Source organism: Apium graveolens, chromosome 1, assembly GCF_009905375.1.
Source record: "Apium graveolens cultivar Ventura chromosome 1, ASM990537v1, whole genome shotgun sequence".
NCBI classification, from domain to species: domain Eukaryota; kingdom Viridiplantae; phylum Streptophyta; class Magnoliopsida; order Apiales; family Apiaceae; genus Apium; species Apium graveolens.
Genome location: NC_133647.1, coordinates 178,230,069 through 178,240,769, shown reverse-complemented (window position 1 = coordinate 178,240,769; position 10,701 = coordinate 178,230,069). Strand labels below are relative to the sequence as shown.

The window sequence follows — 10,701 nt, the reverse complement described above, 5'->3', positions numbered from 1 at the left end:
TTAGTGTAGCATTATCAGACCAGCCATTGCGGCTAACACCTTTGAAATCAAGTATAGCACGATTGAGATGGTGCAGAATTCAGTTCAGTTTGGGAGTTCTCCAACGGAAGATCCCAGCATGCACATCAGAGATTTCATCGAGATCTGCGACACTTTCAAGTTCAACAATGTTTCTGAAGATGCTATTAAGCTGAGGCTTTTCCAATTCTCTCTGAGGGATAAAGCTAAGTGCGGGTTACAATCTCTTCCAGCAGGTTCTATCACCACTTAGGAGGATCTTGCTGAGAGGTGTCTTACTAAATACTTCCCTATGATGAAGACAGCTGCAATAAGTAACGCCCTCACTCAATTTGCACAGCAATCGGGAGAATCTTTGTGTGAAGGGCTTGGGAGCGTTACAAGGAAATGCTTAGGAAGTGTCCTCATCATGGCATGCCTGATTGGATCATCATCAATTACTTTTACAATGGTTTGGGAGCACAGTCTAGACCCATGCTTGATGCAGCATCAGGTGGAGGCTTATAGGCTAAGAGCTATGATGAAGCTTATGAGTTGATTGAATGGATGGCTGCTAATGAATACCAGAACCCAACTCTGAGACTACCTCAAGGCATGGTAGCAGGAATTCTGGAGGAAGATACAGCTATTGCTATAGTTGCTCATCTTAAGGCTTTAACGATGAAGGTGGATTCTTTGGCTAATTATGGAGTTAATCAGATCACAAGTATTTGTGAGCTTTGTGCAAGTACGCATGAAACTGAGCAGTGTGCTATTTCTAGTGAATCAGCACAGTTTGTAAGCAACTTTCAGAGGTCACAGCAACCAGTTCCAGCAACTTATCATCCCAACAACTGCAATCATCCTAACTTCAGCTGGAGCAACAATCAGAATGCAGTGCAACAGCCTTATGAGCAGTATGCAGCTGTTAGGCACAAAGCATGCGCTAATAATTCACGCAAGTATACGCGTTCACAAGTAATATAGAATAATTTCTAGTTAGTTCCCACAGAGACTCTGATTAATTATATTTAATTAACACTTACTCACCAATAGTCATTGTTGTTACCCTTAGCATGTAATGGTGATGATATTAATCGAACAACACGAAACTGGTAAAAGCCAACTTTCATTGCACAAGAACCATTCTACCAAGCATCCACAATTAAGATAGAAATTGAATAGGCATCAATTATGTTGATACCCTATATGTGTACAGAATTTGATAACATAACGATTTAAGAGCAAGTTATTCATTATAATTACACAGGGCAAGTAAAACGGTTAAAGTTACCTACTAATCATGCATACAATACATGAACCTATGCTAGCATGGCAAATTCTAGATCTCAAGATTCACTGTCGTTTCATAAGATATTAACAGGCTATCTTATATGTTCGCGACGCATATAAGACGAATAAGCACAACCTATGCTAGATATCATACAATCATCACATACCAAGGTATTAAACAATTAACTAAAGAAATCCATAGTAAATCCGCTACGACCCCATGATCACGATTAGCCCATGATAGAACTCATCGTCATCATGGGTTCATATGAAAACATGATAATAACACAACAATATAAACTAATAAAAATATGTAATAAAAATAGGGTACGTCACAAGAGTATTAAGGTTCAAAGTAAAGAAAACTAGCATCCACTGTTACAACGAATTAAAAGAATCACAAGATAACGTATGCTTCATCTTCTTCGTTATTGCGTGCTAAAACGGTATTTTTAATCTTCTCTCCTTGTTACTTGCTCCTTGCTTGTTACTTGTTGTTGTGAAAACGTCTCCCAAGATTACTTATATAAGATTCCACAAGAAACAACAGTCTCAGAAGCCCAATAGAAGTTGAATTATACAAAACTAGAATCTAAAATTCCGACCCCAGGTGTCCGCCTCAAATCCCACGCGGGCGCCTGCTTTCCAGGCGGTCGCCTGCACTCTCCAAGAGGGCGCCTGCATGCTTTCTAGAAAAATCCTCTTTTTGCTTCTGATTTTTGCTGAATTTTTCACACAACTCCCCGCAACTGGTTCCAGATACTTCCCTAGGCTTATTATGATAAAATCTCCCTAATTATGTAAGTTATACCCTGAAATGCAAAAACACTAGAAAAACGCATCAAATACATAAGATACTTGATTTCAAGACACCAATTCAAGCCATTACAAGACGTTCTAAGTGGTATAAAATGCCACTTATCAGCAGCAAAGCAATTCCACCCTCCTGGTTTTCAACATCGCAATATGCACCAACATAATAACTCCAACTTCAATAACTACCGCATGGAAGTACAAGTCAATATAATGAAAAATCTGAATAGGAGGAGTTGAGGCTCATATGCAAGATCTAAGCGGTTTCTATCAAGACTCTGGAGAATCAAATTGGCAGATTGCCAATGTATTGTTGAATCGACAACCTGGTTCACTCCCTAGTGACACAGAAGTTCCAGGCAAGAGGGAAGCAAAAGAACAGGTTAAGGCAATTGTATTGAGGTCTGGGAAGGTTGCAAGCCCTGAAAAATCTCAAGTTTTAGAAAATAAAGTTGTAGCTGAAGAAAAGGTGTTGAAGGATGCTGAGGTAGAACCAAGGAAGAAAGCTGTTATCATCACTCCTCCTGAGGGTAATACAGGGGAAAACATGTCTATCCTCCACCTCCTTTTCCTAAAAGGTTGCAGAAGCTGAAGTTGGATAAGCAATTTTCTAAATTCTTGGAAGTTTTCAAGAAACTTCACATCAACATACCTTTCACTGAAGCTCTTGAACAAATGCCTAGCTATACGAAGTTTATGAAAGGTATTCTCTCTCGGAAAGTGAAGCTCGATGACTTAGAGACTGTTGCTCTTATGGAGGAATGCAGTGCTATATTACAATAGAAGTTGCCTCCGAAGCTTAAAGATCCTGAAAGCTTCACTATTCCTTGTACCATCGGAAACTTGTCATTCGACAAGTGTTTATGTGATTTAGGAGCTAGCAACAATCTGATGCCTTTGTCTATCTTCAAGAAGTTGGGTTTACCTGATCCAAAGCCTACATATATGTCCTTGCAGTTGGCCGATCGTTCTATTACATATCCACGAGGCATTGTGGAGGATGTCTTGGTCAAGGTGGACAAACTCATCTTTCTTGCTGAATTTGTAATTCTTGATTTCGAGGAGGATAAAAAAATTCCCATAATCTTGGGAAGACCATTCTTGGCTACTGGTCGAACCTTGATTGATGTACAGAAGGGTGAGCTCACTATCCGAGAACAGGATCAGGATGTGACCTTTAATGTTTTGAATGCCATGAAATTCCCTAATGATGAAGGGGAGTGCTTAAAAGTGGAATTGGTTGATTATATGGTTATTTCAGAACTTGATCAAAAGCTAAAGTCTGATGCCCTAGAGAAAGCCTTGATGGGGGATTCAGATAGCAAAGATGGTGAAGGTGATGAGCAGTTGCAGTATTTAAATCCTTCTCCTTGGAAGTGAAGGCTATATATGCCTTCTAAATCTCTTAGATTGTCAGAACTCAAAAATGCTGAGGGGCGTCTCGAGCTTAAACCTTTTCCTAACACTTGATGTATGCGTTTTTAGGTGATGCATCTGCTTTTCCTGTTATTATTGCATCTGACCTTTCAGGTAGTGATGAGGAAAAAACTCTTGAGAATTCTGAGAGATTTCAAGTCGACAATTGGATGGACTATAGCAGATATTAAGGGAATCATCCCTTCTTATTGCATGCATAAAATTCTGCTTGAGGAAGAAAGTAAGCCGACTGTCGAGAAAAAAAGGAGGCTAAATCCTATCATGAATGATGTCATGAAGAAGGAAATTCTTAATTGGCTAGACGCGGGAATCATTTATCCTATTTCTGACAGTTCTTGGGTGAGCCCAGTTCAGTGTGTGTCGAAGAAAGGAGGCATCACAGTGGTTGCTAATGAAAAGAGTGAGCTCATCCCTACTCGAACAGTCACGGTGTGGAGAGTGTGCATGGATTATCGAAAGCTGAATAAAGCCACAAGGAAGGATCACTTTCCACTTCCTTTCATTGATTAGATGCTCGACAGGTTAGCTGGGCACGAATACTATTGTAACGCCCCTAAATCCGGGGTCAGAGTATTTGGTCGTCACTATGAAACCTCAATCCAAATTAACCTGCTTAACCAATAAATAGATGCCAGCGGAAGATATTTAGCATCTATGACCCCAAACTAATCCAAGATCTTTTAAGGTTATAGTTCGAGAAACAAGAATTCCAAATTCCATAAATAATTTTCACTTCCTTTTAAAAACTCTTTTCAACAAATTCCAATTCAATACTAACCTGCTAGTATAACTTCGAAAAGAAGTATACTAGGCCCAACTATAAAATAGCAAAATTATAATATAATATAATATAATATAAACAACTTTTCATAATAGAACTTACACTAGCCCGCAAACCCTGGACCAACCACCTTCCAAGAGCTTCTTATTTGCTTCCTCGAATTACGCGGCTAAACAGCGCAAGCTAATCCTCATTGGAGGTTAAATTTAAAAATAGGCAAGAAAGAGCGGAAGAAATGCTCAGCAAGATCATTGTAATATATATGGTCATTTTGATATAAAACCGACATCTGCAATAGTGCAGATCATTTTATAAATATAATTGCTGAAACAGAAAATTTATTAAAGAATCGGATAATTGTTTCTCACTGTATTAAAAACTCTTTTGATATTTTCGAACGAAATGCTTCAGCAATACTTTAAATCTCAACGAGAATAAAACTCGTAAAACAGTGTTAACGGAAATATCGTAAACAACAATAACATGAAACAATGATTATGGATTAAGTCATAAACTTTATTCAAAATCGAACTCTTGATATTAATACTCATTTTATTGTCATATCAAATTAGATATCACTACGAACTTTGATGCTCACAACATCTCATACTGAAGTCAACACCAATCATATGTACTAATACCACCTTTGATATTTAACAACAAACTAAGTATCCATAATAGTCAGAAACTGAATCAAAACTGCATTTCACCTTTTTATACAAAACCAAAACACTTGATAAACCATTCCTTATAAGATTATCAAAAGCAATATAATAATTTAGATTGGAATCCTCGAACGACGGTGTGTTGCCGCCGGTGATTAGCCGCGGAGCAACACCGGTATGCCAAAGCATATCCAACTAAACAAAGGGGTACCCAAGGCACATATCGGCCTAGCAAGGTGTTATATCCCGTATAACACATAGCTCACACTGGACCGCCGCCACGGCTTCTTACGCAACCATCCAATCTTAAAAACATTTTATTGAAAGGGGTCATAATACTCGACACCCTTATAAACTTTTATTCCCCCATTTACTTGGGCAGGATTACTCACAAAACCAACTCATTTTTCTCAAAACCCAAAACATTTATAAATCCATTCATTTGATAAGTAAAATCACTTAGCTATTTTGAACATAGAATAGCAGAAAAGTATTTGCATAATAAGCATTTAATTTAGCGATATGTAAAACATTTATCTATTCCGAACTGAGAATAGGGAAAGCAATACTGGCATAATAAGATTCAAAATAAATATCACTTGAACAATAAGTGATGATAGGGATACATGCCTTTGGGTTTTTAGCAGTTAGTCACACTCGCAAAGACACATATATTCTGACATTATATCTCAAAACATCACGTCTTTATTTTACTAATCTTTTGGCATGTTGCTCAAACAGTGCTGCAACCCAATATTCCATACTATTCGACTCTAATCTTCATCCATTCCATCTGGTCCTGATCAACTCGAATGATCCGCATCTATAATTTAAAGATATAACATTAATCGTCTAAACGATAATTACTCGACGAACAGCGCGTCAAAATCCTATCGTCTACCCATACGATAGCCCACGCATCAATAAAACAGTCAAACACAAGACTCTTGACCCATGTACACATGTATTTCATATAACACGTAAGCACATAATCCACGCATCACATAACTCGTATAACACAGGACTCGTCTCGTCAACACATTCTACTGGGTACATTTAAAACTGAAATCGGGTCAAAAATACGACTTTTAGATAAATAAACGACTCAGAACTGACTTGCAAAACAAGCGACCTTTTGAAACAAAAGAGTTTGGGTCTCAAAAGTATTTTTAATGAAAGCATAATATTTTTCTGAGTTTAGACGCATTTGTTTCGTATAAAACGGACGAACGGTTTATTTATTATGAATAAAATAAGAATAAATGGGAATAAATCAATTAATAATAATATTAATTGATTTTTAAATACCAAAATATAATTTTTAAAACTTAAAAACAATTTTTAGGATTTATTTGAATTAAATATAAATAATTTACATTTTATTTAACTATTTACAAATAAAATCAATTGACTAAATGATTAATCAATTTATTAAATTCATAAATAATTAACTAAAACAAATCATAAATAATTAAATCAAATTGGATTTTAAAAATAAATAATAAAGAAGATGATTTTTGGGAATTAAAATAATTAAGTATATAATTTTTAGAATTTAAAATAATAAGTAAATGATTTTTAAAATTGAAAGAAATGATTTTTAGGATATAAAAATTGAATTTTGATTTATTTAAATCAGAAAATTGCACAAACAGGAGTTGATATAGGGTTTGCGGGAAATTAAGTTTAAAGCGGGTCAAGTTTAAAACCCGATCAGGTCTGCAAGAACAGGAATCCGGGTCGGGTTGAACACCACCGGATTCTGGAAAAGCACCCAGTTTCCGGCGGGGGTTTGACCGACTCCAGCGGTCTCTTCTCCGGCCAAAACAAAACGGTTTCAAGCCGTTTTGATCATTAATAACTTCTAAATTATCACAGAAACACAGCCAAGTTAACAACAATCAAAAATAACCCTAAACTCGATCCATCCAACCGATTGATAACAAAAAACCGGCGGACTCGTCGGTTCTCCAATGACCACAATCAACTCAGCAAAACTTGATGAAAAATGACGATTAATACATCAAAATAAAGCTCAGATTATGCATCAACTACTACTGTAATTCTTATCAACCAATAATCATCAATAATTCATGAATATATCCATTTTAATTCGATGCAAAAGGACGAACGTCGTTATTGCGAAATACTGAACCTTATATGATGATTTAGGCAGCAAAATAATGGGCTCGAAACGGGCTTTGATTCGACATATAGATTGTCAACAACAGATGATTGAAAGCTGATCAATTGATCGATTCTTTCTCAAGAACTCAAACCCTAACCCCCAAACCAATTTCTATTTTCTGATTTTCATGTTTTTTTTTGTAATTTTCTGAAATTAAAATGAAAATATAAATAAAGTAAAATAACATAATCTGCTATTTATACTATCTGGAAAATAAATACCCAAAATCAAATGAGGGTTTTTTTATTCCCATAATTAAAATAATTAGGCCCCAAAATAATAATTACGGGGAATAATTTTAAAAGCGATAAAATACAACATTTATATCAAAATTTCCCAAAAATTGCGAATAATTTAAAAACGCAAAAATATTGGGTATTCGAAATATGATTGATTTTATAAAAATAAAAACACGAATTTTGTGGGCTTTGACGTCCCAGTGGGGTCCCCTTCCGTTTATTTTTGAAAATTAGAAATGCTTCCTAAATAAACAGAAAACTCCGAAATTACATAAAATACATTCAAACACACATAAAATGAGATAAAACGAGTACCTCGATAAAGACACAAATAAACACGCGTCCAAATTATGGATCGATTCATATAAATGCATCTTAAACACGTAACGAGTATTATGTTGGGTCATATCGGATCCAAAAATAGATTACTTAGCCGCCAAGTAACTATGAAACGATACAATTTAATACCATATTTGGATAATTATCAAAACCGAGCTTCTTATAAAACACCCTATGAGAAAATAACGTAAAATATCCTGTCTCTCGAGATTACGGGTTTTATTGATTTACCGAAATGATTATCGTATCAAAAATTTTATGCTGGGACGCGTACGGGTCAAACCGTAATCCGGATCGAAAAAGTTAAAACACGGAAATTGTCCGGAATTGCCATATTAGGTTATGAAGGAGTTTTCGGAAGAGTTTTGGGTTGTAAAAATGCAAAAACAGTTGAAGTCATACGATTCCCGGCTTTATAAAATAGTTTATAATTACTCAAAAAATAATTTCTAAATCCATAAATCATTGTAAAATTATATAATAGTCCAAAAATTACCAGAAAAATATCATAATTATCTATATTTTATTCTGGACGTATAAAAATTAAAATACTCAAAGAATATCATATATAAACATCCAAAACATCACTCCAATTATCATATAATCCACTAAAATTCATATAAAAATCACATAAACAATTCCAAATAATAATAATATTTGAAAATATAGAATATTACAACTATTGTCTTCTGGACGGCTATTCGGGCTATAATCAGATCTGCATTGCTCCAGAAGATCAAGAAAAGACTACCTTCACTTGTCCGTTTGGTACTTTTGCCTTCAGAAGAGTTTCTCTTGAGTTATGTGGTGCACCTGCCATAATTCAGAGATGCATGATGGCCATCTTCTCTGACATGATTGGTCAGAATGTGGAGGTGTTCATGGACGATTTTTCTGTGTTCAGGGATTCTTTTGATGAGTGCTTGCAAAATCTTTACACAGTTCTTAAAAGGTGTGTTGAGATCAATCTGGTTCTCAACTGGGAGAAATGTCACTTTATGGTGCAACAAGGCATCATTCTTGGGCACAAGGTCTCTAGTAAAGGTCTTGAGGTGGACAAAGCCAAGGTGGGGTCATTGAAAACCTTCCTCCGCCAATTTCTGTTAAGGGAATCCGCTATTTTCTTGGTCATGCGGGTTTCTATCGGCGGTTCATCAAGGATTTCTCTAAAATCTCTAAACCATTGTGCAATCTATTAGAAAATGATGTCCCTTTCAAGTTTGATGATGAGTGTCTAGCTGCTTTTGAGAGCTTAAAGAAGAGTTTAATCACGGCACCTGTCATAACTGCACCTGATTAGAATGAGCCTTTTGAAATGATGTGTGATACGAGTGACTATGCAGTTGGAGCGGTTCTTGGGCAAAGGAAGAACAATGTATTTTATGTGGTCTATTATGCTAGTAAGACCCTCAATGGTGCTCAACGGAACTACACCACAACCGAGAAAGAACTCTTAGCCATTATCTATGGTTTTGAGAAGTTTCGATCTTATATGCTTGGGACGAAGGTGACAGTTTTCACTGATCACGCTGTGATTCGCTATCTCGTCTCGAAAAAGAACTCGAAGCCTAGATTGATTCGATGGGTTCTTTTACTTCAGGAGTTTGAGTTGGAGATCAAGGATAGGAAAGGTATTGAGAATCAAGTTGCAGATCATCTCTCTCGGTTAGAAGATCCGAGTACAGCTTCACAGGATAAGACAGTGATAACTGAGTCTTTTCCTGATGAGCAGTTATTTGGGGTGCAAGAAGAAGAACCGTGGTTCGCAGACATTGTGAACTATCTTATGAGCAACATTATGCCCCTAGACTTAATTTATGCTCAAAGGAAGAAGTTTCTTCACGAGGTAAAGTGGTACATGTGGGATGAGCCTTTTTTATTTCGGCAAGAAGCTGACCAAATCATCAAGAGATGTATTCCGTACAGTGAGACGGAGCGTATCGTGCGAGACTTCCATTCAACTGTTTATGGAGGCCACAATGGTAGAGAAAAGACCGTAGCTCATATCCTTCAAGCAGGATTCTCCTGGCCTACTATGATGCAAAGATATAATGTGAATCATCGCATTGCTACAGCCTACCATCCTCAGACTAATGGTCAAGCTGAGGTGTCTGACAAAGAGATCAAGCGAATTCTGGAGAAAGTTGTATGTCCATCGAGAAAGGATTGGCCTTTGAAGCTGGATAAAGTTATTTGGGCATATCGAACATCATTCAAGACTCCGCTAGGCATGTCACCGTTTCAATTGGTTTATGGTAAAGGATGTCATTTGTCTGCAGAGCTAGAGCACAAGGCATATTGGGCTTTTAAGAAACTGAACCTTGATCTGACTGCAGCTGGTAAGAAAAGGATGCTTCAATTGAATGAACTCGACGAGTTCCGACTTCAAACGTATGAGAACAACAAAATGTACAAGTAGAATGTCAAGAGATAGTACGATAGGGGTCTAGTGCTCAAATCATTTGTTCTGGGGCAACAAGTTCTTTTGTTCAACTCTCGTCTCCTTCTTTTTCCTGGAAAATTGAGAATGATCCAGGCCAAGCATTCAAGGTGAATGGACAGTGTTTGAAGCATTACTAAGGAGATACGGCAAACCGTGAGGTGGTTAGTGACGTTTTATTGTCAACCTAATCTCGGAATTCTACGTCAAGCTAGCGACATAAACCAAGCACTTCTTGGGAGGCAACCCATGTTTGTTGTACATTAGTAGTTGAGAAAAGAAAAAAATCAGAAAAATAGGGCAATTTTTCCTGGAGCACGGCGCGCCCGTGCTGGGAAGCGAGGCGGCCGCGCTGAAACAGCAGAAAGTGAGCACGCCCGCGCTCCCATACGGGGCGGCCGCGTTGGTGCCCAGAGAGAAAAAAATTACAAACCAAAAATCAGAAAAAAAAAAATAAGAGTTCCACACATCAATTATACAATCTCTTTGTACCCGATTTTTAGTCCTAA

The 10,701-nt window shown here is 36.9% G+C and overlaps 1 non-coding gene across 1 annotated transcript; it reads right to left on the bottom strand.

Annotated features, from left to right (window-relative positions):
• Positions 1–325: 325 nt before the first annotated feature.
• LOC141683234 (small nucleolar RNA R71) lies at positions 326–434 on the bottom strand. The gene has a single exon (XR_012560188.1). It is a non-coding gene; the product is annotated as a small nucleolar RNA R71 (small nucleolar RNA).
• Positions 435–10,701: the final 10,267 nt, after the last annotated feature.